Source organism: Arachis duranensis, chromosome 10 (assembly GCF_000817695.3).
Source record: "Arachis duranensis cultivar V14167 chromosome 10, aradu.V14167.gnm2.J7QH, whole genome shotgun sequence".
In the NCBI taxonomy this organism is placed as follows: Eukaryota; Viridiplantae; Streptophyta; class Magnoliopsida; order Fabales; family Fabaceae; genus Arachis; species Arachis duranensis.
Genome location: NC_029781.3, coordinates 85,984,501 through 85,993,743, shown reverse-complemented (window position 1 = coordinate 85,993,743; position 9,243 = coordinate 85,984,501). Strand labels below are relative to the sequence as shown.

Sequence of the window (9,243 nt, the reverse complement as noted above, 5' to 3'; positions counted from 1 at the left end):
TTATTTTTATATAAAATTACTAGTTAAAAATTGTTAGATAATTTGATATATTTAAAATTTTGAATAAATTGTTATTAATGACTTTTAACTATTAATTTTATATAAAAACAACTGCATCAATTTCATATGAAAATAATTACATGTGAGTATTTGCCTTTTTAATTTTAGATAATATTTCAAAAAAAATTAAACTAATTAGATAAAAATAACAAATCAAATATATATTACACATTTAAGATATCAATATTTTTGTTTTTAAAATAATTTTTTAAGACCAATAACTACATTCTTAGTAACATTTAAATTTATTATGAATAGATAAAACTACTCTTAAATGAATAAAAATGTGTAATTAAATTATTATATTTTACAAATATAATATAATTAAAAAAATTAATTCATCATCTTATATATATATTTTTGGTGAATCATCTCTCCCTTTTATTATCGTCGTTCCTTTTTTTTCTTTTGGACTTAAATTTCTTATTGTTCTTTAAATAAGAAGTAACATCGATTTTTTGGTCTAATTACTACAAGGCCCAGGAGACAAAAACAGTTCCTTGCATTGTATTTCTCATTTTGTCATTAGTAATATATGGTCTTTACTACACTTAACATTTTCTTTAAATGTATGATTAATAAATTTCTCACTGTATCATCTATTAAATGGACAGTCAACTTTTTAGCCATATTTAGTCACTTATTGTTAGACCACCATAGACCTCACCTATCTATTATTGATAAAAGATACTCTACTTAATCGCCTAATATTTTTCTTCTTAAAATTATCCTTTGGCATGATACCTCGAAGTTGTTGAGTGCAAGAGGATCTCTTTGTTGGCTCTTTCACCGACTCTCATGCTATTCAAGCTTTTGGGGACTCATTCAAACCAAATGATTCTTTCGCTATTTTTGAAAGGGCAACAACTTTTCTCCACTCATTTTGAAAATAATGTTAAAAATGTGACCTGCATTAATTAACTATGATATTCTTCGATCATTCCCACTAAAAGTTAAAAATAATAATGAAATAATATGGATAGTTGTTCATAATATTTTAATCCTCAGATATCATAATTTGTGGCCAAGACTACTGCATGCAATATGCAAGCCATTTGGCTATAAATAAGAGTGAAAACGAAGCTATGAGTACCAAGCAAAGTATCAAACACCCATGCCAATCAATAAGCAACGAAACAATCCAATTTTTTTTATAAGAGCAGTTTGCAACACCCAACCATAGAAGAGGTTAAAAGAGTTTATAAATCAGAACCATACAACAGAAAAACAACACTAATAAATAACACACCAACACCGCTACACTATAGCACATCAATAACATTAAAACAATGTAAATACTTGGACTTCAAACGGATGTTACACCTGGTGACGAATCCAACAATTTTTGGTAATAGCATCAAATTTTAACCCTATCCAATTCAGTTTAGCAAATAAAAATTGATCGAGTAGGTGAATTAACTGTAATATCGATCTAAAAATCTATTAAAGAAAAAATTCAAAGTGAGAAAGAAATGATTACCATGATAAGTGATGAGAGGTTCGTGCTTTTGTAGTTCATAGGTGCGTTAAAGGTTCGTTCTTATTCTACATCACCTGAAGAAAAATACTTGAATAAATACCTGAAGAAAAAAAAATCTAAATATACATTGCAAAATTCATACAAAGCAATGTTATAAAAGAAAAAAGACTTGAAGAAACAACACTAAATCATTAGGCATGGGAACAAAAAGTTTTAAACACTTATATTTTTAAATTATAGTTAACTTTGACTATTTTACAAGAAGTAAATATATGCTATAAACATACTAATAGTGGATAATATTTTTAGTAAGCTCATGAGACACTAAACAGCATAAAAAGCATAAAATTAAACCAGTACTCAAGTAAAGTAAATTCAAACTATGATGCTTCCCTAGATAATACCATACAAAGGCATATCCAAGCAGAGTTACAAAGGAGATATTCAACGCAACCAGCTCCAACAACAATAAGAGAAAAATAGAAAAGGGACATCAACCAAAAGACTCAGATTTCACTATAATTAAAAGAGGCAGAGAACCACAAGATCACCTCTACCTAGGGTACAGAACCTTTGACTGCTAAGGTGGGTCGTTCTAAGCCTGGTGCTTTCTTTTTTCCGAAGCCAGTGGCGCCTAAAGGAAACGATCTTCTCTTTGCCGTTGAGAGAGGCGCAAATGGAGCAATTTAGGGTTCCTTTCGGTCTTCATTATGATACGAATTTGCCTAGACAATCGTGATTTCGGCAATTTTGAGAATTTCTTTGGCGATTTCACACGAATGGCGCTGATCCCAAAACAACAAAATCACAATAGACAGAGATTATCAACACCTTATTCTTCCGAAACAAATTTGCAATCAAACACAAAATAGTGAATAAGGAAAGGATTTAGAAAATAGGGGTTGTTCAGAATAGTAGATGAAAGAGGGCCGAGTTCATGCAGTTAAAGAAGGGATTTGTATGTAGAAATTGAATAAGAGTGGCAGGGAGTTACGTTGGTTTTGTGTGCGAGTGGGTTTTGGTGGCTCAACAAAAGTTCTTCACTTATTTAAAGCCTGCTGTCAAAATTTCACTTCTTTTTGTATAAATCTTAATTTATTTTTTTATTTAAGTAATTGAAACTTTTAATTCAATTCTAAATTTAACAAAAAAATAAAATTATTAAGAACGCTCGTTGATACTAACAAATTTTTTATTCAGACAGAATTTTTTAATCAAAATATGAAAATTATTATTTTTTAAATTTTAAAATTTTTTAATTAAACTAATCAATCTTGTAATTCTAAACATCAAATTAAATTTAAATCATTACAAAAGTATATATAAAGGATATGTACCTTCCTTAATAAAAATATATAAACAATATTTAACTTAACTGTTGAATACAATAGAAGTTACGAAACTCTCAGAAAATAACTATTAAGAATAAAGCACACTAATCACCCTTAAATCCCAAGATTAACATCAATTTCATGATCACCAATTCACCATCATATACATTATTATCGTTTTCATCAATATACATTTTATCTTGTTCTAGTTCATTAACCTTATCCCTTGTTAATTGAAATTCTATAAAATTTTCTACTTGTTACTTATAAAATAGTATGTCCTCATGCAAAGATTTACCTAAATCCTTGTCATTCAAAATCCTATATCATATAAATCTCTAAACTTCATGTAACCAATAGAACACCAACTTTTGCAATTGGATCATCAACATAGCATACCATTTTCACATTCATTACAAGAATAAATGACTCATCTATTTCATTATTATTAGTGTGAATCAAGTTAGAGAAATTTACATTTATGATTTTAAATTGATCTATCTTTATTTTCTTATTAAGTGTAATATCAACCCAGATACATTTGAACAATACAACTCTCAACATGTCAAACTAGTCTAATTCTGTCATATCTACTATTTTACTATAGTATATGTTATCGCTTGCCACTATAACAGAATTTCTGCCATTTAAAACACTATTAGTAATAGTAGACATATAATAATCAGAAAAAATAAAAAAATAAACAAATGAATTAGATGGTGGGATCATTTTTTGATATTTTCTTTCTTCTCTAACCTTAGACACACCTCAACCGCACATACACTCACTCTTGTTTTCACTCACACCCTGAAAGAATAAAGAAAAGAAAAGAAAAGCAGAGAGTGAACGCGAATAGGAAAGGGGAGAACGGCACCGGCGGAGAGAGGACTGATATTGAATGATAATTTTTGGCTTGAAATGAGTGGAATTTATCAATTTAACTTACATTTATTCATTGATATTGCATGTTTTTGTGAATTTCTTTCTACTTGTGCTTAATTGTTAAAACCATGTTTTTATGTTTTAAATTGTCAAATTAATTATGCTCTTATTCCATTCGATACCTTGATGCGTTTGTTTTAGTGATTTCAGGATTAGAAGGTAAGAATGGGTTCAAGAAATGGAAGAAAAGCATGCAAAAGTGGATGAGATATGAAGAAACAAAGGAGAAGAGGATTTCGGAGTCGTGCGTATGCACACGCTTGTGCCTACGCACACGTCTGGATGCGTGCCTCATTTTAAAAGGCATGTGACTCGCGAATTAGAGGCTTTTTTGGCCCAATTCTAATGCTGGAGAGCCATATTGGACACCACTCCTGGGGGGAGAACACACTCACTTTCATAATCACATTTTTACATTTTGCTTTAGGTTTTGTTCATAGTTTTTGTAGAGAGAAAAACTCTAATTGCTCTCTAGATTTTCATAGGTTTTACTCAATCAATGCCTTAATTTTAAATCCTAGCTTGTTTTAATTGTAAGTTGCTCTTAATTTTCTTATTCTTTACACTATACTTTACTTAGATTTTCTTGTAGTTAAAGTTATTTTGTTAGTTTATGAATTTGTGAATTCTTGAATTTTCATTAATGAATTTGATGTTTTGAGTTTTCTATATGGTTGTTTAAGTTGTTAATATTGATTACTTGCATTGTTTAGTTATAGTTTTCATTAATTTTTGTAATTTATCATGCTTTATTTCTGTGTCGACCAAGTATTTGATGAAAATATTTACCTTGATTATGGAGTAGATTTTCATACATTGGCTTGGAGATTAAGAAATTAGGCAACCTTAAGTCATTAATGTCCAACATAGATTGGTAGTTTTGGGTTGTTAGTTGATTTAGTTTTCACTAACGCTAATCTTTTACCAAAGTAAATTGGTAAGTTGATTAGGATTTATAGATTGAGATCAATTATGCCAACTTGACTTTCTCTAATGTTAGGAGTTGACTAAGAAAGATTAACTCGTTTTAATTACCACGGTTGTGGTTCATGACAAGGATAGAAAACCTTTGAATTAGCATAAAGAAATAAGATGACCTCGCTGCTGGCAAGGGAAAAAATGCGAGCCAGCGAACAAGGGGAAGTTACCGTCGCCGTATTGTACACCATCGTTGGAGATCACCTCCCTCCTTGCCATTCGTCACAGCAGAAGAGAGAGAAAATGAGAGAGAGAGAGAGAGAGAGAGAGAGAGAGAGAGAGAGAGAGAGAGTGTGTGTGTGTGTGACGACCAAAAGAGAAGAAGGAGTTGATGGTGGTGATGGAGACCACCGCCGCTAACATCACTATTGTCATTGGAGTTTGTCATCGCCGCTGGTTGATGCATGAGCATCTTAAGCACTTTTCATAGGCATTTATTATATAAAAATTATGACTTTTACTTGATAATTATAAGATTTTTAAAGCTATTCTATTAGTACTTTGATTTTCTTTGTTTCATGATTCTTGTAGGAAAATGTTAGAAAAAGAGAAGCAAAAGCAAAAGGAGGAACCAAGAATTGAAGATAAGTGCAGAAAGAATTCGTGGGTGCTGTCAACTCTGACCTCTTCACACTCCAACGAGCATAACTTGAGCTACAGAGGTGCAAATGATGCAGTTTTACTGGAATTAGAAAGCTAACTTTTTGAGCTTTCTAACGATATAGTCTATGATTACTCTCTAGACTCATGGCGCTAAACGCCGTAAAAGTGTGTTAAATGCCAAACCGCGTCCCACTCACCATTCCATGCGGGAGTCCCAGCGCTAAACGCCAGATGGACAGCAAGGAGATATGAATTTCATCAAAACTGGCGCTAAACGCCACCTAAGTGGCGCTAAACGCCAGCAATATGGCCAAGAGCCCAATTTCACGCTAATATAAAAGAAGCAGCGCCGTTTTTATGAAAGGAACCTCTCTCTCTTCCATTTTTCATTCTTTCATTAGTTTTAGGTTTTACATTAGATTATGATTTGAATTTTCTACACTATGGGTAACTAAACATCCATTGTTAAGGTTAAGAGCTCTATTTATTTTAATGGATTAATATTATTTGTTCTTCTACTCTTTGATTAATGCATTGATTTATATTCAAGAATTGGTTTCATTCTTCATCCTATGGATTAGGGTATATTGGAAAATAATTCTAATCTAAATTGAATCCCTTTGAATCTTGGAAAAGTTACATCATTGGAATTAAAGTTTGAAACCCTTTTCTCATAATTCTTCAATTATCTTGATGTAGTGTGATACGTGACATATAATCGGATTATTTATGGGTTCTTAAAAATTGTGTGGCTTATAAATTAAAATTTGGACTTAACCTTTTGACATGATTAATTAATCAAGGAATTGATGGTTTATTAGGTTAGAAGAGATTGAATTACCAAGGAATTTGGACTTCAATCACCTAGGATTTGCTATGAATTAAATTTTCGCATGATCAAGGTAGATGATAATAATTGTTAATCCGGAAATATAAACATCTCTAAAGCCTTAACTCTCTTCTCATATTATTTTCTCACATATTTACTGTCTGCATTCTTTAATTCTTTGTCTTTTATGTTATTTGATATTCAAAATCTCAATTTTACTTGTCTAACTATAATAATCAATCAATTATTGCTTGCTTAATTCATTAATCCTCGTGGGAATGATAACTCATTTACCGTGGTATTACCAAGGTTCTGAAAATCAGATCGGTCATCAAACCGCTCTAGTCACTGGTTTACTGGTTCATTGGTTCAACCGGTTTAACCAGTGATCTAACCGAAAAAACCGTTTTAAAATAAAATAATAAATAAATTATAAAGGACCAAAGATGAGGATATTCTAAGAACTCCTATTAGATGCAATAGCATTCAACATTATCACATATTCTCACACACACAAATACAAACACAAATACAAAGCCTTACATCAAATAACAACCACAGCAAGTAATTTGGAAAGAAAATGTAAACACCGAACAATCACAAGCATACACAACATGTGAATATTATTATAGCAAACATAATAATAAAATAACTCTTCTAATACGTCTCCTAAAATATCCCAAATAAAAAAAGGTACATGATCTGATCCACTTGATTCAGAAAGTTACATCTATTAGAAAAATTAAGAATCTAACTAAAAGGAAAAGAAGAGGAGAGTCTGGTTGATTCGATTCAATTCGCTGAGAGAATTGGGATTTTGATTCAGAAATCATGCCGATGATAAATTCATTTTCAAAGGACATGATACTTCCTCCCAATATAAGCTCACTGCGCATAAGCACATTGAAGTGTCTCAAGAAGCTAAACTACAAAGGTTCCAATATCTGAATGCTCTTCATACACTTGAAATTCATTGATGTGATGTCCTCTATTCCTTGCCTGTTGAAGAACTTCCTTCCATCCTTAATCAAATTTGTGTCCAAGAATGCCTTTTGCCAACTCCAAGACTTTTAAACCAAATAGTGAGAAGGAGTGGTACAAGGCGGCTCGAATTTCACATATACAAATTGATCACCAAATACTCTATTTAGGAACCAGTGCCAAAGCTAGGCACTCAGGTTAGAGGACTAAAAATACTATGTACAGGCAACATGTTATGCATTTTAATGAGGACAAAAGGATGAGTAGGAGAGATTTTGTCACAATCTGAGCATAATTAAGTTACAAAATTACATAACACAACAACAATTTGTTTAATATTGCAGTTGTTTTTTCTAGCCATGTTTGTGTGCAAGTATTTCAAGTAATTGGTTTTTTTTCTATGTAATCTAAAACATAAAACACAAAACACACAACCTTGAGCTGAATAATCAAATAATCGTCTACAAATTTTACAAAAATACAAAGCAGCAGCAGCAGAGCCAGAACTCAAAATCAAATAATCATTCAACGATTTTAACAAAACACAAAATCCTATAATCATTCAATTATTTGTTGATTTCAGAACAGAGATTCAGAGAATAAAACGAAAATCGAAGAACAGGTGCACACCAAAGCCACTTACCTTTAAGACAATGGCGACGAGACGACGGTGACGAGACGACAGCAACAAGACGACCGCGAGCAGGATGAATCCGATGGAGGATGGGCGCCGAGTGAGGAAGAAGACATCGAACAGGGGATTTGACTTGGATAACACCGACAGTACAAAGAGAGACTCCTCGGACAGCTACAGACGACGGCAATGGGTCACTCCGTTCGGCGGCAATGGGTCCGTATTACTTAATACAATCCGATGCACTTGCTGGTAGCTTGTGGTTTATAAAATTCGCATCAAATTTTTGACGTCATTGTCGATGATTAATTGTGATTAACAAACTATCGGTTAATTGATTACCTATATTAGATATTTTTTCTGTTTTTCTTCTATTTCAGAAAAAAATAAGAAAAAAAAATTTAAAAAATATTTCTTTCTTTCTTTTTTTTTTTACCACATGGTGCATTTGATTTAATGGTGTTTATATCTATCTAAAAACGAAATGCATGTATCATATATAACAATGTGAAAAAATAATATTTACAGTATGATTTGCATCGATTAAAAAAAATAAAATTGATATAATTTATTATTATTTAAATTATATCAGTCTAATTTTATTTTTCAATCTAGGTCAATTTATTTTAAATGATTGTTATATATTGATTTGAATATATTTTTTAATTTAATTCAATTTAAATTATTGTGAGATAGATTGGACTGATTTATTTAATTTTGTTAAGAAAATTAACAATTTAAATTTTTAAATTATAAAATTTTAATTTAAAATTTAGCTATATATAATTATAAAATGTAAAAAATTTAAAACTTAACTAGAATGAAAAAAAAAAAAGAAAAGTTGAATATGGAGAATATGGTGCAATGTGCAATGTGAAAAGCTGAATATGGAAAATTGAAGGAGATAAAAATTACTTGTGAGTGAGTGCACAATAGTAGAAGTAGTAGTTATTCATGATTATGTCATTAGTTTTTTGTGTTTAAATTTGAAGTTGGAGTAACAATTTATAAAAAAAAATAAAGTATTTTTTAAAAGAAATTTTTAAATATTTTTTCAATTAAAAGATAATATAATTTAAACAAACAAATACACCTTAAATAAAAGAACGAAAATAACTAAGAAGGGTTACAGTTATTTTTTTAGGAACTAGATTTTTTTTTCTCGTTTATTACAACAGCAGTAACTTCTCACTAAATTTTAAATTATATTATATCTAAATTTTAATGGTAAATCGATCTAATTCGATTGAGATAGTAATAAATTATATCGAATTTTATTTTGTGAGTTGATCCTGTTGGAATAAATTAATTTTAATATCCCAGATCATCCATATTAAATCACCAAAAAATATAACATAATGCGGAAGCGTACCTGAATTCATAAACATGAATCATACGATCGGAA

At 30.5% G+C, this 9,243-nt stretch overlaps 1 long non-coding RNA gene across 2 annotated transcripts; it reads right to left on the bottom strand.

Annotated features, from left to right (window-relative positions):
• Positions 1-690: 690 nt before the first annotated feature.
• LOC127743221 (uncharacterized) lies at positions 691-2,545 on the bottom strand. Of its 2 annotated transcripts, none has more exons than XR_008004593.1 (3): positions 2,092-2,545; positions 1,541-1,614; positions 691-968 (listed from the first exon to the last, which is right to left on the bottom strand). It is a non-coding gene; the product is annotated as an uncharacterized LOC127743221 (long non-coding RNA). The 2 variants fall into 2 exon arrangements; XR_008004592.1 differs by having other exon boundaries at positions 2,098-2,545.
• Positions 2,546-9,243: the final 6,698 nt, after the last annotated feature.